The sequence below is a fragment of the Macrobrachium nipponense genome, chromosome 12 (assembly GCF_015104395.2).
Source record: "Macrobrachium nipponense isolate FS-2020 chromosome 12, ASM1510439v2, whole genome shotgun sequence".
Classification (NCBI taxonomy): domain Eukaryota; kingdom Metazoa; phylum Arthropoda; class Malacostraca; order Decapoda; family Palaemonidae; genus Macrobrachium; species Macrobrachium nipponense.
In genome coordinates this window covers 30,164,247-30,189,246 of record NC_087205.1, presented here as the reverse complement: position 1 = coordinate 30,189,246, position 25,000 = coordinate 30,164,247, and the positions used below count along the sequence as shown (strand labels likewise).

The following is a 25,000-nucleotide window of genomic DNA, read 5'->3' as shown; positions in this document are numbered from 1 at the left end:
CATCGCCACCTATCACCAGTATGAAAGTTATTACGTTGGTTTTCTGTATATGGTATATTTGTATGCTGCCGCGTCTCTAATTATTAAAAATCAAGAAACAAATTTTGTTGTCTGTTTCCAATTCAACTTTAAATTTGATGCTGGGAACTAATGTCTTTCATTTTGAAAGAAAGGAATTAACTGAAATTGCCCCATCTATTATCTCAAAATGTTAAAATATCATCTACATATCTCATGCACAGCATGTTTTTGGGTTTTATTGCATTTATTACTGTAGTTTCAAAGTAGTCCATGTATAGATTGGCTAAAACAGGAGTTAAAGGACTATCCATATTACACACAAACTTTTCTTATAGAATAATTCCCTAAATTAAAATACGTTATTAGATACACATAATTCAACTAACTTTTCTAGTTTGTCAGGCGCCCACGGGAAATGATCTGAATAGCGGGCTAATTTTTCTCTCAAAAACTGAAGAACGTCCTGTACTGGTACTTTTGTGGAAACGGAATCTACGTCAAGGGTTAAAAGTTTTATATTGTGAAGTGGAATATGTGCTTCTCTGAATTTGTGACAAAAATCTTCCGAACGTTTAATGTGACTGGGAGAAAAAAGTGCCTAATAAGGGGGAAAGGAGGCCAGCTAACCATTTGGAAATTTTGTAATTGAAAGCTCCGGCACATGAAACGATGGGTCTGAATGGAACATTTCCTTTGTGAGTTTTGGGAAGGCCATAAAAGTAGGGTAGTTTTGAATTAATGAATTTAAATTTCTTTAATAGTCCAATGCTCTTTTTGTCTTGGCCAATTAATCTTACCACTTTCACAAAAGATTTTCCTGAAGGAAAGAATTACCAACATGAAAAACGACATTCTTCGTACTACGCAGAGTGATATATGGAAATCAGTCTGATCTTCGTCTCCTTACTGTTCCGACATTGCTGCCTATATTAGCGCGACTCATTCCAACAGACTTTTACGCACGTTAAACAACTTGATAAACAATAGCGCATGGAATAACCTTGAGCAACAAGACAAAGTTTTAAATTAATTCTAACAGCTTCCTTACTATAAACCAACACTTAATCTTAAATCTAGACTTATCCTTTGCCTTTATGCCAAACCGTAAAATAACCTAGACTTCATAATGGCAGTGGCTTTTTGATAAATTCAAATTATATCGGACAAAAATTACAGCCGTGAAGAGATGTACTTTAAAGGAGTGTTACTAAATGCTTTAACTGACTTTAATAAGAAATACTCCGTCCCCCGTAGATTTATGGTAGCCACCGCTCGCTAGAAAAGTTAGATGGTTTAATAAGTATATCCGACAAAGACGGCAAAATCGTAATCATGGACAAAGACTTTTACCTCGACAAAATCAACCAACTCCTTAGCGACACAAACACTTACGACAAACTGACGAAAAATCTCCTCCAAAATGTCCCCACAGAATTTTTTCGTAAAGTCAGATTAATTGGACAATTAGAGAAATTTAAAGTCATTAATCCAAAACAACCCTACTTTTATGGTCTTCCTAAAACTCCCAAAGACAATCTTCCTTCCAGAGCCATCATTTCATGCTGCCGGAGCTTTGAGTTACAAAATTCCTAAATGGTTAGCTGGCCTCCTTTTCTCCTTTTTATGGCACTTTTTCTCCCAGTCACATTAAACATTCGGGAGAGTATTTTTGTCACAAATTCAGAGAAGCACATATTACCACTTCACTACGTAAAACTTTTAAGCCTTGATGGAGATTCCCCCTCTCCCTCCTTTCCGAATCATTCAGTCTTCAACTTTTTAGTCTAGCAGGTGCTTTTTAAATTGCTTTGTTTTTATGTATGTGTTTTGTATATTTGTTGAGACTCCTAGTCAAAGTTATATTCCATGTATTCTTAATTTGCGTTGTTTCTCTTTTAGCCTGATGATGTAACTTTTTTACGAAACGCGTCGGCAACAAATGTATCACCTGATGACCGGCTATCTCCTTGTCACCCTGTCCTTTCATATGCTATGGCCCGCTTGCGCCAAACGTATTCTGTCTTTTATATATATATATATATATATATATATATATATATATATATAATATATATACATATATATATAATATATATATATATATATATATATATATATATATATATATATATATATAAAACTTACGAATATACTGTGGACGTTATTTGTAAGAGGCATAATGACATAAATATAAGATAATATCCAAAAGGCATTATTTTACACGAAGAAATGAACAATTAAAAATTGTATTCTTCTATTTAATATTTTTTCTATATAATCTCTATCCTTTGACTTCTCGAATCACGGGGAGATGAAACGAACTTCTGTAACTCGACAGCTGTCTGTGGCCCCGTGAGTCAGCTCTTATCATTGAGTAATGTGTTGCGAAAGGTTACAGCATTTAAGTTCTCTCTCAACCTGTGTAGGAATTGTGTCTCAAGAAACACGTGGTAAAGATCCAATTGGCTGGCGAGTCTCAGTCGACATCCAATGAGTTCGAACAGAGATAAAGAGGAACAATTGTCCGAACTTGCATCACACAGGTGGAACAAGCACTGAGCGAGATTTCTGTCACTTGCTTCTCTGTTACGTATGGAGTACACTGATCCAGAGTCTGTGTGGCTGTCAGTTTCTTCGTCAGTGAGGAGGACCGTATTGATAATCCTAAGTCGTAAGTACTTGCTGTTTCCCTAAGAATTCATTTTCGATCTGCTTTCAAGGTATCTTCTAAAAAGCTCCCTTACTTTCTTTAGAGAAATTTCGAAGAGAATTCTGAGTGTGTTCCTTTTATCGTTAAATTAGTAATAATAATACAAAACAAGTGAAGAATGAATCGACGGATTCAAATGAGTGCATTTATTTAGGGGCGCTTAATGAAAAGATTTGACCATTTTTGAGCTTCGGATGATCTCCTCCATCATTCATTGAGAAGAATGATGCTTGCAGTGATCATAATGAAATATTTCAGACTTTGCATCCAAATATTATCAATACTAATGATCACAATAAAAATAATAAGGTCGTTTTTAAGTGGCGTTGGCGGAGGTATGCTCGCTGCCGAGTACCTTTGTTTCGCTTCTTCATTTTCATTACAGAATAACAAAAGAAGGATAAATAAATGGGCTACATATACAGAAAATTTTTGCTAAACGTGATATGGTCCTCACTGGAATAAACGTTTGATAAGTACATTTCAAACTGAAAAACGCCATTATTTCATATATGCTATATATATATATATATATATATATATATATATATATATATATATATATATATATAATATTCCGCTTTTTCCATTTCTCTCTAAAAAAATCTCTATATTGTTCGTATGATATTTCGAAAACAACTATAAGAACTCCAACTCGCTTTTGTTTCTTCATTTATGGCAAAGTTTGTGGCATAAATAATTCCGAGGATTCTAATGTCAACCATATCCTATTCATTTCTCTATTTTGAGACAAAATGTTTCTGTTAAGTATTGTTTTGTGATAGGTCAGAGGTCTTTTACTTTCATAACTGGCTTTTCTTTATTACTTTGTTTATTGAATCGACTGTTTATTTTTTTTTTTTGTAAGTTTGGTTTCATTGATATTAAAAAGTTCTTATTTAGATATGCCTTTTTTATCGGCTTCAGGGAGAAATATTAGTTTTTTCCCCACATTAAAAATACTACAATATTAGTTACATGTAAGTACGTTTTTTTTATTTTTTTATTTTATTAGAGTGTATTTGTCCATGCTCTATGTTTATAAGGGATTCAAATCGTGTTTTCAAAACAGCAAAGCACAACGCAACCGTCATCAGACCAGAGGTTTTAGGATGACTCACGTCTGACAATTGTAATTTTCAAACACTTGTGCTTCTTCACTTCCTGAATTCTTACTCTCTGCTGTCGGAATTTAATTTGTCAATGTGACTTTGAGATAAAAATAATCTTCCCTTTCCGTTTCGTCTTTCCTTAATATTTCGTTCATTTGGCTTCGATCAGAAAAAGATCATTAGAATTTACATATCACTCTTATTTCTGTATTCATCTTGTGATCGTTAAACTGCTGGCAACGTTTAGCTTATTATATCGATCGTGATATTGGTCTAATTTCAGTTTTTGTGATCAGAAAATTGAATAGAATTTTAAGTTTTGATACTCATTAAGTGAAAATAATCAAATTTTTAATTGATTTTATCACTATTATATTTATGCTTCGGATATAATTCATCTATTATTATTATTATTATTATTATTATTATTATTATTATTATTATTATTATTATTATATTTGTGATTCCAAAAATGCCATATTATTATTATTATTATTTATTATTATTATTATTATTTTTTTTTTTTTTTTTTTTTTTTTTTGTTTTTTTTTTTTTTTTTTTTTTTTTTTTTTTTGCTCTATCACAGTCCTCCAATTCGACTGGGTGGTATTTATAGTGTGGGGTTCCGGGTTGCATCCTGCCTCCTTAGGAGTCCATCACTTTTCTTACTATGTGTGCCGTTTCTAGGATACACTCTTCTGCATGAGGCCCGGAGCTACTTCAGCCTCCTTAGTTTTTCCAGATTCCTTTTCAGGGATCTTGGGATCGTGCCTAGTGCTCCTATGATTATGGGTACGATTTCCACTGGCATATCCCATATCCTTCTTATTTCTATTTTCAGATCTTGATACTTATCCATTTTTTCCCATCTCTTTCTCTTTCAACTCTGGTGTCCCATGGTATTGCGACATCAATGAGTGATACTTTCTCTTGACTTTGTCAATCAACGTCACGTCTGGTCTGTTTGCACGTATCACCCTATCCGTCTGATACCATAGTCCCAGAGGATCTTTGCGTGATCGTTTCTATCACTCGCTCAGGTTGGTGCTCGTACCACTTATTACTGCAAGGTAGCTGATGTTTCTTGCACAGGCTCCAGTGGAGGGCTTGCTTTTGCTACTGAATCATGCCTCTTTTTGGTACTGGTTCTGTGCAAGTGCCGGGCATTCGCTTGCTATGTGGTTTATGGTTTCATTTTTCGTATTGCACTTCCTACATATGGGAGAGATGTTATTTCCGTCTATCGTTCTTTGAACATATCTGGTTCTTAGGGCCTGATCTTGTGCCGCTGTTATCATTCCTTCAGTTCCTTCTTTAGCTCTCCCCTCGGTAGCCATTGCCATGTGTCATCGCTGGCTAGTTCTTTAGTCTGTCTCATGTATTGTCCGTGCATTGGTTTGTTGTGCAGTCTCTGTTCTGTCTGTCTTTCTCCTGTCTCTGTATATTTCTGGGTCTTCGTCTACTTTTATTAGTCCTTCTTACCCATGCACTCTTTAGCCACTCGTCTTCACTGGTTTTCAGATATTGCCCCAGTGCTCTGTTTTCGATGTTGACACAGTCCTCTATACTTAGTAGTCCTCTCCCTCCTTCCTTCGTGTTATGTATAGTCTGTCCGTATTTGCTCTTGGGTGTAGTGCTTTGTGTATTGTCATATGTTTCCTGGTTTTCTGATCTATGCTGCGAAGTTCTGCCTTCGTCCATTCCACTATTCCTGCGCTGTATCTGATTACTGGCACTGCCCATGTGTTTATGGCTTTTATCATATTTCCCAGCGTTGAGTTTTTGACTTGAGTATCGCCTTGAGTCTCTGCATATATTCTTTCCTGATCGTATCCTTCATCTCTTGGTGTTTTTATAATCCCCTCCTTCCATTATTCCCAGGTATTTTGTATCCTGTCTCATCTATGTGTTTGATGTTGCTCCCATCTGGTAGCTTTATCCCTTCAGTTCTCGTTACTTTGCCTTTTTGTATGTTGACTAAGGCGCATTTTCTATTCCAAACTCCATCTTGATGTCCCCAGATACAAATCCTTACAGTCTGGAATTAGGGTATCTATTTCCTTGATGCTCTTACCATACAGCTTGATGTCGTCCATGAACATCAGATGGTTGATTCTGTTGCCTCTTTTCTTGAGTTGGTACCCGGCAATCCATCTTCTGTAGTATTTTTGTCATGGGTATCATGGCTACTACGAAGAGTAGTGGGGACAGTGAGTCGCCCTGGAAGATCCCTCTCCTGATATTAACCTCTGCTAATCTTATTCCAGAGCTTGTAAGTATTGTATTCCAGTTGCGCATTGTATTTTTGAGGAAGCTGATGGTGTCTGCCCCCATATATTTTCAGCATTCTATTAGCCATGTGTGGTATCATGTCGAAGGCTTTCTTATAGTCTATCCATGCCATGCTTTAGGTTGGTTTTCCTTCTCCTACCTGTTCATCATTTACATTTTGTCTATCAGGAGCTGGTCTTTGTGCCCCTACACTTCCTTCTGCAGCCTTTCTGTTGGTGGGGGATATGGTGTTTGTCTCCTCTAGGTAATTGTATAGCCTTTCACTGATGATACCTGTTAGTAACTTCCACATTATTGGTAGGCAGGTGATAGGCCTGTAGTTACTGGCTATATTTCCCTTACTCTTGTCTTTTTGTACTAAGGATTTTTTTGTTCTTCCTGTGGTCTCCATTGTGTGCTTGGTGATTGAGATACAATGCTGGAGTTGTTCTGCTATTCGTGGGTGTAGGGCCTTGAAGTTTTTTGAGCCAGTATCCATGGACTTCATCGGGGACCTGGGGCTTTCCAGTTTGGCATTTTCTTTAGTTGGTGTCTGACTGTGTCTGTCGTGTCGTGATCTCTGTGAATCTTTGTTTTATTTCTCCCTGTTTCTTCTTCCTTGACTTCCTGGAGCCATGTTGCATGTTTGTTGTGTGATACCGGATTGCTCCATATGTTTTCCCAGAGTCTCTTACTTGGTTCGGCTTCAGGAATTTTCTGGGTGGTCTCCCCTCTTCTTAGTTGGCTGTATAGTCTTTTCTGTTGGTTCCGAATAGTTTGTTCTGTTGGTATCCCTTATTCCTGTTCATGTACCGTTGGATCTTATGTGCTTTGGCTTTAAGCCTCTGTTTTACATCTTCTATTGTGTTGTTTAGTCCCCTCTCTTGTACTTTGATTTCTCGTTGAGTTCCTCCCTTGTTTTCTTGCTTCTTAGCCTTTTTTCTGCCATCTCTTTCAGTTTACTCAAGTCAGATCTCATCACCATGATTTGCTTTTCCAGGCGCCTTTTCCAAGGAGGTTGCCTGTTTTGGTTTCTGTTGGGTTGGTTGTGCTGGTGGTGGTTGGTTGTTCGAATCCCCATCAGTTCTGCTACTAATCATTGCTCCTGCATATACCAAGTTATTTTGTTTCTGTGATACTGGTGGTGTGTATTATGCCCATTATTTCATTGACTCACTTGTTTTCTCCTTAATTTTCTTGGTGTTGTAGGCTTTCATGGAGGGGATCTTTGTTCTCTCTGTATCTGGCTCCATCCATTGTCTATCTTTTCTACCCACCCATTCCGTCCTCTCTGTTACCTTCGTCGTGTTTCTTCGTGTGTCTTTGTTTGATACCTCATCCTCCCTGTCGTCTTCTGTGGCATCGTCTCTCAGTTCGTCTTCGTGTAATTCGTTGTCGTGTGACATTTCCCTTTCCAGTTCTTCTCTTCTGTTGGGGAGAGCCAGTTTCTTTTTCTTTATGTTCCTTACTTGGTCTGCCAGCCTCTGCTCTGTTTTGGGGGTGTTATTCCATCTCATTCCAGATGTTGACCAATCTTCTTCTATATCCTCTCTCCGTCGGGTTGCTTCTGATGAAGCATCTCCATATTTCCTTATTTTTCTTCTCTTGTCCATTTTCTTCCTTTTCCTTTTTGCTTCTGTAGCTCCAATCTCGGGCTGTTGATTATTGTCGTTGTGGTGATCAGTTGCTGGATGACGACCTCCAAGTACCTGACCGTCTTCCCCTTCAATTGGGTTGAATACCTGGTTGCCGGACGAAGCTCCTCTGTTGCCAGAGGTTCCATTTACGTCGTTGTCGTTTATTCCTTCATTTCTTTCCATCATTGCTGAGTTTTGCTATTTAACCCATAGCTGGACCCTACCCCATCAGGGATAGGTACTCATTTACAGCTGAGTAGACTGAGGAAATTATGGTAAAGATCCTTTCCAAGGAATCAACGCCGAGGAGAGCGGTCACCCATCCAACGACTGACCAGCCCCAATGCGCTTAACTTGACTTAAGTCCATTGAGGACCTAACCCACTCCTCCACGGCGCCACATATTATTATTATTATTATTATTATTATTATTATTATTATTATTATTATTATTATTGTATGCTGGAAATAGGACCTTCATTTAAATAAGTGTTATTGAAAATAATGGCAGAATTTACAGAACTGATTTTATACAAAAAATTCTATCAATTCTTCTTAACAAATCATAACAAGAATTGAGAGAATTTTGTATCAAATCAATTCTGTAAATTTTGTCATTATTTTCAATAAATTATTAATTATTATTATTATTATTATTATTATTATTCATTATTATTATTATTATTATTATTATTCATATTTATGATAAATATGAAAATATACTGTTTTCATTCAGTCTCTATCCGCTATTTCATCAATTGCTCTCTCTCCTCTCATCCTCTTCTCGAGTCTCTCTCTTCTCATCCTCCATCTCTCCTCTTCGCTCTCTCTTCTCTTGCTATATCGCCGACTTGAGGTCTGACTGTCTCTTTTTCTCTTTCTTTAGAGCGCTTGAGCTTACACAGCCACAAACATCTTCCAGTAATCGTTACCTTAACAGTACTCTAAGATCGCTGTTTCCCCTATTCTGGTTCATAACAATTTCCCTGAACCTGGTAATAAACAATTCATTGATTCCTGATAAACTGTGGCACGATTTCTGTTATATTCTACGAACCCTGACCTCAGGTCACCTTTGGTTCGCTACGTTACCAAGAATAATGATTGCTTTCCCTCCACTAATTCCAGGCTAAAGGACACGTCATTTTTTATTTGTGAAATGTGAATAGCGCTTCTATAAATTACCTGTTGATAATCGCTTGAACCAGCACTATTTATTGCACATATACTAGAAAATGAGCGGATTTGCTGTGACTTGAAATTTGTCTTTAATTTTTCCTTTTGCATCATGAGAAAATCGTTACTGGTTTATATATTAAAAATATGGCCTTTTCTTTAGCATATCACTGGTTGCGTATACGAGTCTTGAAGAATAACTGACCTTATAGCTATCAGGGACCTGAACTTTGTGTGAATGAGAAAAGGTCTGACTTTCAAAAGCATCCCTTGCCTCTGCCCCTGTTGACAGCGGCCGAATACATATCGAAACAAACTCAACTTCTGAGTCAACAAACAATGATACGTAACCTATGTTTGAAACGTGAATACTTTATTCAGGGATCGCCAAATAAAGGTAAATCAGAATGCGTTGGACTCCATTTCCTTGACACTCTTCCTGGCTCCTCTTACTTCTCGTACCCGACAACGCCTTTCCTCAGGTGAGTTGTTATGTATATGATGTAGAGCCCTGTTAATTTCCTCGATAAATTCTTAGGGCATATTGATAACCATTTTAACTCTTCGACTCTATTATTCATTTACTTTTCGCTGGAAAATTCGAAGGGACGAATGGATGAAAACAGAGTGCCTAACCAGAACACAATATTGCTTCGTTTCATAGTTCCCTTGACGGATTCCCATTTTAAGGAGCAAATGAAGGAAACATAGTGCCTAACCATAATGCACTATAAATATTATTTTATGAGTTCCCTGACTAATTCCATTTTATTGAAAAAAATAAGGAAACAAAGTGCTGAATCAGAAATACGCTATACAATAAATCTTATTATTCCCTTGACTGATTCCCATTCTAAGGAACAAATAAAGGAAACAGTGCCTAACCATAATGCAATATACTAAATATTCTATAGTTCCCTTGACGCATACGTACCAGCTGTAAATACCTCCGAAATATTTCACATTAACGGTTTTTAATGAAGTGTCCTTTTTCCTTTTTCCTTTTCACAGACCACTTCCGGTGAACAGCGGGAAGAGACTGCAAACCTCCCGAAGGGGATCCGAGAGCCGATTTTGACTGCAAGGAGATAGCTGGGGGCCTACCTTCAATCAATCCTTCCGATCAGTCCTCCTGTTGTGGTTCTACTACACCGTAAGATTTAAAATAGACTATATTCTTTGTCGTTTCTTAATGTTTGATACCGTAGTACGTTCCGTTGTTTATCATCCTACCTTTACTTTTCATTGGATTTTAGTCTTTTGTGTTTGTTTAGATTTTTTATTTTGTCTAGTTCGTAGCTGTATAACCGTCGGAAATCTCATTATAGATCTTTCGTTTACCGGGAAGTGATTTATTTCCTCACCACCTGAGCCAGTTTTCAGAAGTCATTATCGTTAACACAATTCCGCAAAAACATGCATTCGAATAATGCTATCACCTGCGTCACTATAGGGTCGGGGAGTTCGTCAAAATTACCTGGTACGCAAGGTGTGCAGCATACCCAGGCAAATCCTTGGGTATTGCGTCAATACTTTATGGGTTTCAGCTTGTTACAGGTTCTTCGTAGCTCAGGCGATCGTACCCTTTGTTTTCCACTGAGTCCTAGGATCGATCCCCATGTGAGACAGGGACATGTATCTTTATCATTTATGTTCATTTCCAGCTGAAAAGACAAATTAACATGATGTTAACATAGGCGATTTTGGATGTGAGTAGTCCGTTTTACTAAATATCAGTAACAAGATTTTGGTTTTAAGTCAAGTGATTATTTTTCTTGAACACGAAGTCAAAATAAATATAGAAATCAAATACATTCAATAAATATGTGGGTATGTAAACAGATAAAAAGATATTTAAAAAAATTATGATATTTGTAATAATAAAAAATCTCAATTTATGTATACATCATATATTAATATTAATTATATATTAATCTATATATATATATATATATATATCTACCATAAATATATAATTCATAGATATGAATTTTTTATCACACTACCGTGATTCATATACATGTATGAAGAAGAATAACATAAGAATAACATATATTGAAATACAATTCCGAGGTAGAGCGAATTGGATATTAAGAGACATTTGTAGCTTGATCTATATATATATATATCTATAATATATATATATATATATATATATATATATATATATATATATATATACATATGACTGGTAAAAATGTTCTGTAACAACAGAATTCCATCTAATAAAAGGAGCCCATAAAAAAAAAACACCAAAATGTAGAGAGAAAAGTACTATATTTCAGAGACTGCTGTCTCTCTCTTCAGGTATATGAATGAGAAAAGTTTACAGAAAAGGTGGTATTTATACCAAGAGATTCGTCCACAAGTAAGCCAATTTAGGTCACCCCCGCTGATAATCTTCCTTTAATCTTCTTAAGCGATGGTTGAATGAACACTGCGTCGACGATGTCCGATGTCCAATTCCCTTTTTGAGATGTTCATTACCTGCTTCTCTTTTATTAAGGCCGATTCCATCATTTGACTCTTGTACCGGCAGTTGCTGCTATAAATTACACGTGACATATTCCAGTTTATTCTATGGTTATGTTCATTTATATGGTTGAAAATAGCCGAGTTCTGTTGTCCATACCTAACTGACCGTTTGTGTTGTATTGAATCTCTGGGGAAGTGATTTACCTGTAAATCCGATGTAAAGATTGGTCAGTCCTGGCATGGGATCTCATATACCCCAGAGTCTTTGGGCGATGTCTTTTGTTGGACGTTAATCAGGGATTTGGCTAAGGTATTTGGTAGGTAAATGCAAAAGGGTTGGATTTCCAGGGGGTGGTGAGTTACTCTCTTAATCGTCTCCAGGTGGGGAATTTTTATTTTATTGTTGGGTGTGTCTCTGGTCTTGTCTTTAGGGTGGGGTCGGTAGAAAATTACGTTTGCTTTTGAATTGCTTTCTCATTATATGGTCAGGATACTTTAAAGATGAAAGTTGCTTGCGAATTAGTTCAAATTCTTTTTCCAGGAAATCTGGGGAACAAATTCGTAAGGCTCTTAAAATAGGTTGCTAGCTACACCTATCTTGATATTATTGTCATGATAGCTAAAGTAGTGAATATATGAAAGTGAGAACGTTGGTTTTCTGTATATGGTAAATTTGTATTCTGTCGTGTCTCTGATTATTAAAACATCAAGAAAAGGAATTTTGTTGTCTGTTTCCCATTCAACTTTTAAATTTGATGCTGGGCACTAATGCGTTTAATTTTGTGAGAGGAATTCATTAAAATTACCCCACTTATTATCCCATAAAAAGTTAGTACGTCATCCACGTATCTCATCCACAGCATGTTTTTGGTTTTTGGGTTTTATTGCATTTATTACTGTAGTTTCAAAGTATTCCATGTACAGATTGGCTAAAAATAGGACTTAAAGGACTACCCATACTACACCGAATTTTTGCTTGTAGAATGATTCCCCGAATGAAAATACGTTATTAGATGCACATAATTCAACTAACTTTATTATTTTGTCAAATGCCAAAGGGAAATGATCTGAATAGGGGGATAATTTTTGTCCCCTTAAAAACTGAAGAACGTCGTGTACTGGTACTTTTGTGAATAGGGAGTCTACGTCCAGGCTTAAAAGTTTTATGTTGTGAAGTGGTTATATGTGCTTCTCTGAATTTGTGACAAAAGCCTTCCGAATGTTTGATGTGGCTGGGAGAAAAAAGTGCCAATAAAAAAGGAGAAAGGAGGCCCAGCTAACCATTTAGAAATTTTGTAATTGAAAGCTCCGGCGCATGAAACGATGGGTCTGAATGGAAGATTGTCTTTTGTGAGTTTTGGGAAGACCATAAAAGTAGGGTAATTTAGGATTAATTACTTTAAATTTCTCTAATAGTTCAATACTCTTTTTTGTCCTGGCCAATTAATCTTACTTTCCGAAAAAATTCTGTGGAAACGTTCTGGAGGGGATTTTTCGTCAGTTTTTCGTAAGTATTTGTGTCGCTAAGGAGCTGGTTGATTTTGTCGAGGTAGAAGTCTTTGTCCATTATTACAATTTTGCCGTCTTTGTCGGATCTACTTATTATAACATCTAACTTTTTTAGCGAGTGGATGGCTATCATGAATCTGCGGGGAACAGGATATTTCTTATGAAGGTCAGTTAAAGCATTTAGTAACACTCCTTTTAAACATATCTCTTCACGGCTGTAGTTTTTGTCAGATATGAATTTATCAAAAGCCACTATGAAGTCTAGGTTGTTTTTGCGGTCTGGCATAAGGGCAAAGGATAAGCCTAAATTTAAACTAAATGTTGATTTTACAGTAAGGGGGGTGTTGGATAAGTTTAAAAACTTGTCTTGTGTTGTTCAAGATTATTCCATGCGCTATTATCTATTAGGTTATTTAACTTGCGTAAAAGTCTGTTGGAATGAGTCACGCTATTATAGGCAGCAATGTCGGAACAGAATGAAATCAGATACCTGATATACGTGGTCCGTAGTGAGGAGGCGAAGATTAGATTGAGTTCCATATATCACTCTGCGTAGCACGAAGATGTCGTTTCCTCGTATTGGTGATTCTTTCTTCCAGGAAATCTTGTGTGATAGAGGGAAGGGGTTTGATTGCAGAGTCCATCTCCCGAATCCGTACATTTTTTGGAAGTACTTGTTCTTTGAGGCATTCTTCCAAAAAGTGTTTTTGGTTTTTCAGCCGGTGTAGTCTGTTCAGTTCTTTTTCAAACTTGCGGAAAACTGGCTTGACTTCTGGAAGTGAGTGAAGAATCGTGGAAAGGCGGTTGAATTCCATAATGGGCTGACAATGACTGGTAAAAATGTTCTGTAACAACAGAATTCCATCTAATAAAAGGAGCCCATAAAAACACCAAAATGTAGAGAGAAAAGTACTATATTTCAGAGACTGCTGTCTCTCTCTTCTGTCGAGAGTAACCAAATTCGGTGAACAGCAGCACCAATATGCAGGAAATGCGCCTCTCTGTAGGACTTCTCAGTTACAGAAGTCCTTTGTTTCCTCGTACCATCGGACTGTGATGAAGCCTCCCTGAGGATGTCGTGCAAATAGAACTTCAGAAGTTCAAGTGAAGATGCAATGCATTACTACTCTAATATAAGCCTTGTATGTATTTTATAATTTGCTCACAATTTTTCTATCTATTTATTAATTTATTTTTTGAGAAGAGGTCTCTTTGGAAGGTTGATTTCAGGTCAATTGCCCCAGTGGTGGACTTGAACCAATATGAATAGCATTTATCTTCTGAATAATAATAATGATGATAACTAATATCCATGTTCTCAGTGAGTGCGAAAAATTCCACAACGGAGTCTGCAAGTTGCGACAGGACTCTGGAAGCTGCGACTACACCCTTGACATCTGCCCTCGGACTGACTCGAATTGGCTCTGCACTTGCTGCGCTTGTAAGTAATAAGTTAATAATGATATTATCATTATTATACAAATATTCTTATATGACAAGTCTCTTATTTTACAACAACAACAACAACAACAACAACAACAACAACAATAATAATAATAATAATAATATAATAATAATAATAATAATACTATAATAATAATAAATAGCAAAACTCAGCAATGATGGAAAGAAATGAAGGAATAAACGACAACGACGTAAATGGAACCTCTGGCAACAGAGGAGCTTCGTCCGGCAGCCAGGTATTCAACCAATTGAAGGGGAAGACGGTCAGGTACTAGGAGGTCGTCATCCAGCTACTGACCGCCACAACGACAGTAACCAACAGCCTGAGACTGGAGCTACAGAAGCAAACCAAAGGAAGAAATGGACAAGAGAAGAAAATAAGGAAATATGGAGATGCTACATCACAAGCACCTGACGGAGAGAGGATAGAAGAAGGTTGTTAACATCTGGAATAGAGGAATAACACCCCCAAACAGAGCAGAGGCTGGCAGACCAAGTAAGGAACATAAAGAAAAACAACTGGCTCTCCCCAACAGAAAGAGAAGAACTGAAAGGGAAATGGTCACACGACAAAGACTTACACGAAGACGAACTGAGAGACGATGCCACAGAAGACCATAGGTGTGATGAGGTATCAAACAACGACACACGAAGAAACACCGACATAGTAATAGAGAGGAAGGAATGGGTAGAAAAGATTAGACAATGGATGGAGCCAGATACAGAGAACAAAGATCCCCTCCATAAAAGCCTACAACACCAAGAAATTAAGGGAGAAAACAAGTGAGGTCAATGAAATAATGGGCATAATACACACCACCAGTATCACAGAAACAAAATACTTAGCATATCAGGAACAAGATTAGTAGCAGAACTGATTGGGATACAAACACCAACACCACCAGCACAACCAACCCAACAGAAACCAAAACAGCAACCTCTTTGAAAAGGCGCTTGGAAAAGCAAATCATGGTGATGAGATCTGACTTGAGTAAATTGAAAGAGATGACAGAAAAAAGGCTAAGAAGCAAGAAAGCAAGGGAGGAACTCAATGAGAAATACAAAGTACAAGAGAGGGGACTAAACAACACAATGAGATGATTAAAAACAGAGGCTTAAAGCCAAAGCACAAAAGATCCAACGGTACATGAACTGGAATAAGGGATACCAACAGAACGAAACTATTCGGAACCAACCAGAAAAGATTATACAGCCAACTAAGAGGGAAAGGACAACCACCCAAGAAATTCTTGAAGCCGAACCAAGTAAGAGACTCTGGGAAAACATATAGAGCAATCCAGTATCACACAACAAACATGCAACATGGCTCCAGGAAGTCGAGGAAGAAGAAACAGGGAGAATAAAACAAAGATTCACAGAGATCACGACAGACACAGTCAGACACCAACTAAAGAAAATGCTAAACTGGAAAGCCCCAGGTCCCGATGAGGTCCATGGATACTGGCTCAAAAACTTCAGGCCTACATCCACGAATAGCAGAACAACTCCAGCATTGTATCTCAAATCACCATGCACCCAAATGGATGACCACAGGAAGAACATCCTTAGTACAAAAAGACAAGAGTAAGGGAAATATAGCCAGTAACTACAGGCCTATCACCTGCCTACCTATAATGTGGAAGTTACTAACAGGTATCATCAGTGAAAGGCTATACAACTACGTAGAGGAGACAAACACCATCCCCCACCAACAGAAAGGCTGCAGAAGGAAGTGTAGGGGCACAAAAGACCAGCTCCTGATAGACAAAATGGTAATGAAGAACAGTAGGAGAAGGATAACCAACCTAAGCATGGCATGGATAGACTATAAGAAAGCCTTAGGCATGATACCACACACTGGCTAATAGAATGCCTGAAAATATATGGGGCAGAGGAAAACACCATCAGCTTCCTCAAAAATACAATGCACAACTGGAATACAATACTTACAAGCTCTGGAATAAGACTAGCAGAGGTTAATATCAGGAGAGGGGATCTTTCCAGGGCGACTCACTGTCCCCACTACTCTTCGTAGTAGCCATGATTCCCATGACCAAAAGTACCACAGAAGATGATGCCGGGTACCAACTCAAGAAAAGAGGCAACAGAATTAACCATCTGATGTTCATGGACGACATCAAGTTGTATTGTAAGAGCTTCAAGGAAATAGATACCCTAATCCAGACTGTAAGGATTGTATCTGGGGACATCAGGATGGAGTTTGGAATAGAAAAATGCGCCTTAGGTAAACATACAAAAGGGCAAAGTACAAGAACTGAAGGATAAAGCTACCAGAGGGGAGCAACATCAAACACATATGATGAGACGTGATGCAAATACCTGGGAATAATGGAAGGAGGGGATATAAAACATCAAGAGATGAAGGACACGATCCAGGAAAAGAATATATGCAGAGACTCAAGGCGATACTCAAGTCAAAACTCAACGCCGACAATATGATAAAAGCCATAAACACATGGGTAGTGCCAGTAACCAGATACAGTGCAGGAATAGTGGAATGGACGAAGGCAGAACTCCGCAGCATAGATCAGAAAACCAGGAAACATATGCAATACACAAAGCACTACACCCAAGAGCAAATACGGACAGGACTATACATAACACGAAAGGAAGGAGGGATGGAGAGGACTACTAAGTATAAAGGACTGCGTCAACATCGAGAACAGAGCACGGGCATATCTGAAAACCAGTGAAGACGATGTGGGTAAAGAGTGCATGGGAAGAAGGACTAATAAAAGTAGACGAAGTAGACTGAAGGAATGATAACAGCGGCACAAGATCAGGCCCTAGGAACCAGATATGTTCAAAGAACGATAGACGGAAATAACATCTCTCCCAAATGTAGGAAGTGCAATACGAAAAATGAGACCATAAACCACATAGCAAGCGAATGTCCGGCACTTGCACAGAAACCAGTACAAAAGGAGGCATGATTCAGTGGCAAAAGCCCTCCACTGAAGCCTGTGCAGAAACATCAGCTACCTTGCAGTAATAAGTGGTACGAGCACCAACCTGAAGGAGTGATAGAAAATGATCAGGCAAAGATCCTCTGGGACTATGGTATCAAACAACAGATAGGGTGATAGGTGCAAATAGATCAGACGTGATGTTTGGTTGACAAAATCAAGAAGCAAAAGTATCACTCATTGATGTCGCAATACCATGGGACACCAGAGTTAAAGAGAAAGAAAGGGAAAAAATGGATAAGTATCAAGACCTGAAAATAGAAATAAGAAGGATATGGGATATGCCAGTGGAAATTGTACCCATAATCATAGGAACACTAGGCACGATCCCAAGATCCCTGAAAAGGAATCTAGAAAAGCTAGAGGCTGAAGTAGCTCAGGACTCATGCAGAAGTGTGATCCTAGAAACGGCACACATAGTAGAAAAAATGATGGACTCCTAGGAAGGAGGCAGGATGCAACCCGGAACCCCACACTATAAATACCACCCAGTCGAATTGGAGAACTGTGATAGAACAAAAAAAAAAAAAATAATAATTATTATTTTTATTATTATTATTATTATTATTATTATTATTATTATTATTATTAGTATTATTATTTTTTATTATTATTATTATTATTTTTTTTTTTTTGCTCTATCACAGTCCTCCAATTCGACTGGGTGGTATTTATAGTGTGGGGTTCCGGGTTGTATCCTGCCTCCTTAGGAGTCCATCACTTTTCTTACTATGTGTGCCGTTTCTAGGATGCATGAGGCCCGGAGCTACTTTCGCCTCTAGGTTTTTTTCCAGATTCCTTTTCAGGGATCTTGGGATCGTGCCTAGTGCTCCTATGATTATGGGTACGATTTCCACTGGCATATCCCATATCCTTCTTATTTTCTATTTCAGATCTTGATACTTATCCATTTTTTTCCCTCTCTGTTTCTCTTCAACTCTGGTGTCCCATGGTATTGCTACATCAATGAGTGATACTTTCTTCTTGACTTTGTCAATCAACGTCACGTCTGGTCTGTTTGCACGTATCACCCTATCTGTTCTGATACCATAGTCCAGAGGATCTTTGCCTGATCGTTTTCTATCACTCCTGCAGGTTGGTGCTCGTACCACTTATTACTGCAAGGTAGCTGACGTTTCTTGCACAGGCTCCAGTGGAGGGATTTTGCTACTGAATCATGCCTCTTTTTGTACTGGTTCTGTGCAAGTGCCGGGCATTCACTTGCTATGTGGTTTATGGTTTCATTTTTCGTATTGCACTTCCTACATATGGGAGAGATGTTATTTCCGTCTATCATACTTTGAACATATCTGGTTCTTAGGGCCTGATCTTGTGCCGCTGTTATCATTCCTTCAGTTTCCTTCTTTAGCTCTCCCCTCTGTAGCCATTGCCAATTGTCATCGCTGGCTAGTTCTTTAGTCTGTCTCATGTATTGTCCGTGCATTGGTTTGTTGTGCCAGTCCTCTGTTCTTTCTGTCTTTCTCCTGTCTCTGTATATTTCTGGGTCTTCGTCTACTTTTATTAGTCCTTCTTCCCATGCACTCTTTAGCCACTCGTCTTCAGTGGTTTTCAGATATTGCCCACCCCAGTGCTCTGTTTTTCGATGTTGATGCAGTCCTCTATACTTAGTAGTCCTCTCCCTCCTTCCTTTCGTGTTATGTATAGTCTGTCCGTATTTGCTCTTGGGTGTAGTGCTTTGTGTATTGTCATTTGTTTCTGGTTTTCTGATCTATGCTGCGGAGTTCTGCCTTCGTCCATTCCACTATTCCTGCGGCTGTATCTGATTACTGGCAACTGCCCATGTGTTTATGGCTTTTATCATATTTTTCCGGCGTGAGTTTTGACTTGAGTATCGCCTTGAGTCTCTGCATATATTCTTTCCTGATCGTGTCCTTCATCTCTTGATGTTTTATATCTCCTCCTTCCATTATTCCCAGGTATTTGTATCCTGTCTCATCTATGTGTTTGATGTTGCTCCCATCTGGTAGCTTTATCCCTTCAGTTCTCGTTACTTTGCCTTTTTGTATGTTGACTAAGGCGCATTTTTCTATTCCAAACTCCATCCTGATGTCCCCAGATACAATCCTTACAGTCTGGATTAGGGTATCTATTTCCTTGATGCTCTTACCATACAGCTTGATGTCGTCCATGAACATCAGATGGTTGATTTTGTTGCCTCTTTTCTTGAGTTGGTACCCGGCATCCATCTTCTGTAGTACTTTTGTCATGGGAATCATGGCTACTACGAAGAGTAGTGGGGACAGTGAGTCGCCCTGGAAGATCCCTCTCCTGATATTAACCTCTGCTAGTCTTATTCCAGAGCTTGTAAGTATTGTATTCCAGTTGCGCATTGTACTTTTGAGGAAGCTGATGGTATTTTCCTCTGCCCCATTATATTTTTCAGGCATTCTATTAGCCATGTGTGTGGTATCATGTCGAAGGCTTTCTTATAGTCTATCCATGCCATGCTTAGGTTGGTTTTCCTTCTCCTACTGTTCTTCATTACCATTTTGTCTATCAGGAGCTGTCTTTTGTGCCCCTACACTTCCTTCTGCAGCCTTTCTGTTGGTGGGGGATGGTGTTTGTCTCCTCTACGTAGTTGTATAGCCTTTCACTGATGATACCTGTTAGTAACTTCCACATTATTGGTAGGCAGGTGATAGGCCTGTAGTTACTGGCTATATTTCCTTTACTCTTGTCTTTTTGTACTAAGGATGTTCTGTTCCTGTGGTCATCCATTTGGTTGCATGGTGATTTGAGATACAATGCTGGATTTGTTCTGCTATTCGTGGGTGCAGGGCCTTGAGTTTTTGAGCCAGTCCATGGACTTCATCTGGACCTGGGGCTTTCCAGTTTGGCATTTTCTAGTAGGTGTATGACTGTGTCTGTCGTGATGTTTTGTGAATCTTTGTTTTATTGTCCCTGTTTCTTCTTCCTTGACTTCCTGGAGCCATGTTGCATGTTTGTTGTGTGATACCGGATTGCTCTATATGTTTTTCCCAGAGTCTGTTACTTGGTCCGGCTTCAGGAATTTCTGGGTGGTTGTCTTCCCCTCTTAGTTGGCTGTATAGTCCTTTTCTGGTTGGTTCCGAATAGTAGTTCTTTATTATTATTATTATTATTATTATTATTATTATTATTATTATTATTATTATTATTATTATTATTATTACAATTTTCTCGCCAATACACGAAATCAACAAAATATATAGTAATCTGAAAGCTCTTTAGCATAATATAATAATAATAATAATAATAATAATAATAATAATAATAATAAGAATATAAAAAATAATATCCAGATATGTTCAAAAACGACAGATGGGTATAACATCTTACCCATATGCAGAAAGTGTAATATGAAAAATGAAACTATACATAGCAAGTGAAAGTCTGGCACTTGCACAGAACTAGTACAAAAAGAGGCACGATTCGGTTGCAAAACCCCGCCCCCTCCACTGGAGCCTGTGCAAGAAACTCCCAGCAGCTTACCAACCGTGAAGGAATGATAGAAAACGATCAAAGAAAGATCCTCTGGGGACTGTGGATCAGAACAGATAGGGTGATACGTGCAATAGACCAGATGTGACGTTGATTGACAATATCAAGAAGAGAGTATCACGCATTGATGTCGCAATACCATTGGACACAAGAGTAGAAGAGAAAGAGAGAGAAAAGACTGATAAGTATCAGGACCTGAAAATAGAAATAAGAAGGATATGGGATATGTCAATGGAAATTGAACCCATAATCATGGGAACACCAGGCACGATCCCAAGATCCCTGAAAAGGAGCCTGGAAAAACTAGATGCCGAAGTAGCTCCAGGACTCATGCAGAAGAATGTGCCTAGAAACAGCACACATAGTGAGAAAAGTGATGGACTCCTAAGGAGTTAGGGTGCAACCCGAACCCCACTCTATTGAAAAAAAAAAAAAAAAAAAAAAAAAAAAAAAAAAAAAAAAAAAAAAAGTCGAATAGGTTGACTGTGAGAGTCAAAAATAAATAATTGAATAAAAATAATAATAAATAGGAAACCAATAAAATTGATAGCGTCTAAAGCCATCCTGGATTCTATATTCAATTAGAATTGATCATGCAGAAAAAAAAAAAATAATCCAGACTCAGTCTTATATCATTAATGAATTCACTACCCTTCTACAGCATGTGACGGAGAAGCCATCAAACAACTGTAAGGCTAATGGAGGCCATTGTCGAAGGAGTTGCGCAGAGGAGGAGGTGTACGCCTTTTGCACGACTGCGCTAAAGGAGACTGCAGGTTAGAGAGAGAGAGAGAGAGAGAGAGAGAGATTAAGTAAAGATTGACTGTATTGTAGATGGAAAAGCTGTACTAGTATACATAGACCTGAGATAATCTTATAGAGGATCAGTTTGAGCTGAAAAAAGCTTTTACGTTTAAACTGTGAAATGGAGTGTGCTACACTTGTAGACAAGAAACTGACTGATCTGTGTGTATGTGTATGTGTTTGTCCCTATGCCTATTTAATTGGATAAGGATAGGCTCATATTCAATGTGAGAAATATCTTAAGTCCATTTTACCTAACCCATCACAAAGATGGTAAAATAAACTAATAAAATAAAACTATCATGTAATTATCTGGTAAACATGTCACTTACACCCTACCTCTGTTCAGGTGCTGCAAGGAATGTCTGCAGAGCACGTGCGCTGAGGGCAAGGGTATCTGCGCCCACCCAGCTCGGGAATGCCCCAAAGGCTTCTCCCAAGCGAGCAACTCTGCAGGGGCTTCAATGATAAACCGTGCAAGTGCTGCGTCCCTTGTCAACAACCCGAATGCCCAGGCGCGACAGGCTCTTGCCAGGACAAAGCCAGCCCCTGCCCGGATGGTAGCAGCGACAATGCTGTTGAGGTCAACTGCCCCTGCCCAGATAGCAAATGTCGCTACTGGCTCCGAAGTAAGTGGGCTTTCATTCGTTTTACTGTACCTTCGTTCATGTTGTCTTTCTTCCATCTGACTTTTCTTACCTTTGATCTTCTTACTATTAATTTCCTTTTCAGCGCCGAGTGACTTCATCACAGGACCCAGCTCTCGACCTTTGGCCTAAATTCTTTATTTTTATTCCTATTCCGACCTAAGTAGTATTCTAGATTGCCTTGGAACATGTAGCAGGGTAAATTAAATAAATTATTTAAATTATTATGATATGGAACTAGATAAAATAAATAAATGTAATTAAAGCATGAATAGGTAAACAGATGACAATTCACAAAATAAACATGGATAAAAATTAAGAAAGAAGATAGAGATAAAATTAATTGACAAAATAAACTACTTAAGTTATTAGGTAAGATCTTTGTAATCTTCCAAGAGGGAAGTTGAAATTCAAATTAATTTTGGGTAGAATGTTTGAGGGAAAAAGTCGACTGCAAGACACTGAAGAATATCAGACTGAGTTGTCCCTTTCTCTGTTGGGTAGCAGTCGATTGTCTAAAGATTTGAGAGGGGAAATAAATGTTTCCTATTTGATGTTTGTCAACCCTAAACCGGGAGCGTTGGATATCTCGAGAAACCTGAACTGTTGTCTGGCATAACGATAACTTAATTAAGAACGAGAGTCCAAAGGGTGAAACATAACGTGCTGAAAAACGCATTGTTTTGACTTGCAGTCGGTCAATCCTGATTAAACCAATTATTTTATTGTTTTGAAACTATAATCGAAATCTTAAATGAAAAGTACATCAGGTATGGTTAGTTTTTATATATTTTTTATATCTAATCATACTTGGCACCAGTATATAATACATCGTTCACATAAATGTCATTGGGACGATAGAAATACGCTTGAAAATACAAATTGGTCAAATAGTTAGCGGTAGTTTTGCTTGTTTAGAAAGAAAAGCCGGTAGACTTGGGCGCCGTGCACAGATTGAAGTAGAAGCAGCCAAGAATAAGAAGAAAAAGAAGAAGAAGAAGATAATACCACTTAAAAAAAGCCGGTTGGTTTTATTTCCTCCAGGGACCAATGAACGGCGTCATCTTGTACTTTTGTTACGTAATTCCGTTTTAACATACAAGTGTTAGGTATGCCTACCAAAATGGTTTTATTGCTATACATTTTAATGTAATTTTATCTACAGTAATTTTCATATATGTCTGGTATAAAATTGCAAGTTAAATGAGAATAAAACCATTTAATTTTCTTAAATAAGAGGAGAGGCAGTAGAAACCCACAAAATTACTGAGTATAACTTGTTTACTTGTAAGTATTTGCATATTATTTTACTCAACACTCGAGTACTTTCAGATCCTATCTGTGCCCTTTCTCAAGAGATGCGTACTAGATGGTCAAACTGGGTCAAGGCCCAGCAGTCTTCTGGAAATTCTTCTTGTTGATCTGTCATTTATGTGGTCCTGGTTTCCATTCTCTTGAGAGTTGTTAATCCCCTCTTGTCGCTCTGATATCCTGACAAGAAGAAGTTCCAGAAGGCTGCTGGGCCTTGACCCAATCTGACAACCTACCCATCTCATGAGAAAGTGTGTCTGAAAGTACTCGAGTGTTGAGCAAAATAATATGTAAATAATTACAAGTAAACAAGTTATACTAAGTCATTTTGTGGGTTTCTTTTTCAATCTTCAGAAGAAAACTGAAAGAAGTTTTTGTTTGGTTCAGGAGAGGAAGTGTGACATGTATACGTTTCAAAATGGTCATTATTGCAATACATTTAGATATGATTTTATCGACTTTATACAAAAAAAAAGTCGATAAAACATATTAAAATGCATTGCAATAATGCCATTTTGAAACGTACTTTAATCGACTTTAATAGTTCCTCGTTGGGCTAGTCGGTTACGTGCTTGACTACCGACTCAGGTCCGGGTTCCATTCCCAACTCTGTGATAAAATTCATTTCTCGGTGTGGTTCGGATCTCACAATAAGCTGTCTGTCTCATTGCTTAGTAACCAATTGGTTCCCAGCCACGTAAAAATATCTAAGAAAGACTTAATTAACTTTATTGGCTTTAATTCTCCTATAAATGGCTCGTGTAAATTTGGGCACTGAATACAAATGAGAGCCATTTGATTTTCACAAATCTATCAATCAAATCACGCGAAAAAGTACCCAAGGGGTCGTGGGTACGTGATGGTCCTGGGGAATTGGTGCTCACGTACTCAGATCCGTACGTGAAGAGCCCATAATCGGTACGTTACGTGACCCAGATTCGGTAAGTGACGCACCTGGATTAGGTACGTAACGTACCCAGAATCAGCACGTAACCTTCCCAGACTCGGTACGTAACGCGCCCAGAATTGGTAGGTGACACACCTAGAATAGGTACGTAACGTACCCAGAATCGGTACGTATTGTGCCCAGACTCGATACATAACGTACTCAGAATAGTTACGTAATGTACCAACTCTGCTCAGAATCGGTACGTGGACGTACCTAAAAATTGGTGTGCGGGTGTACCTCAGAAATCGGAATGTGACGTACGTAGGATATGTAAGATAACTTGTTCATTATGGATACGTGACTTTCCATGAATCGGTACGTAACATGCTCCCTAAGGGGTCGGAATGCGACGTAACCTACCCTCGAGTCGAGTACGTAACGTTTATAAAAATCGACGTTTGACGTACCAAGGGGTCGGTACGTGAC

General features: G+C 38.2%; 1 protein-coding gene and 1 long non-coding RNA gene across 2 annotated transcripts in view; one reads left to right on the top strand and one right to left on the bottom strand.

Moving 5' to 3' along the window:
* LOC135224448 (scavenger receptor class F member 1-like) overlaps nucleotides 1-25,000 on the bottom strand; it is a 315,394-nt gene that overhangs the window by 46,275 nt on the left and 244,119 nt on the right. The gene's annotated exons all lie outside the window — the stretch shown is intronic.
* Nucleotides 9,368-25,000, top strand: part of LOC135224449 (uncharacterized) — a 289,668-nt gene continuing 274,035 nt past the window's right edge. The window contains exons 1-3 of the long non-coding RNA XR_010316735.1: nucleotides 9,368-9,409; nucleotides 9,939-10,080; nucleotides 14,234-14,352. This is a non-coding gene — a long non-coding RNA (uncharacterized LOC135224449). The remainder of the gene's footprint in view (nucleotides 9,410-9,938; nucleotides 10,081-14,233; nucleotides 14,353-25,000) is intronic.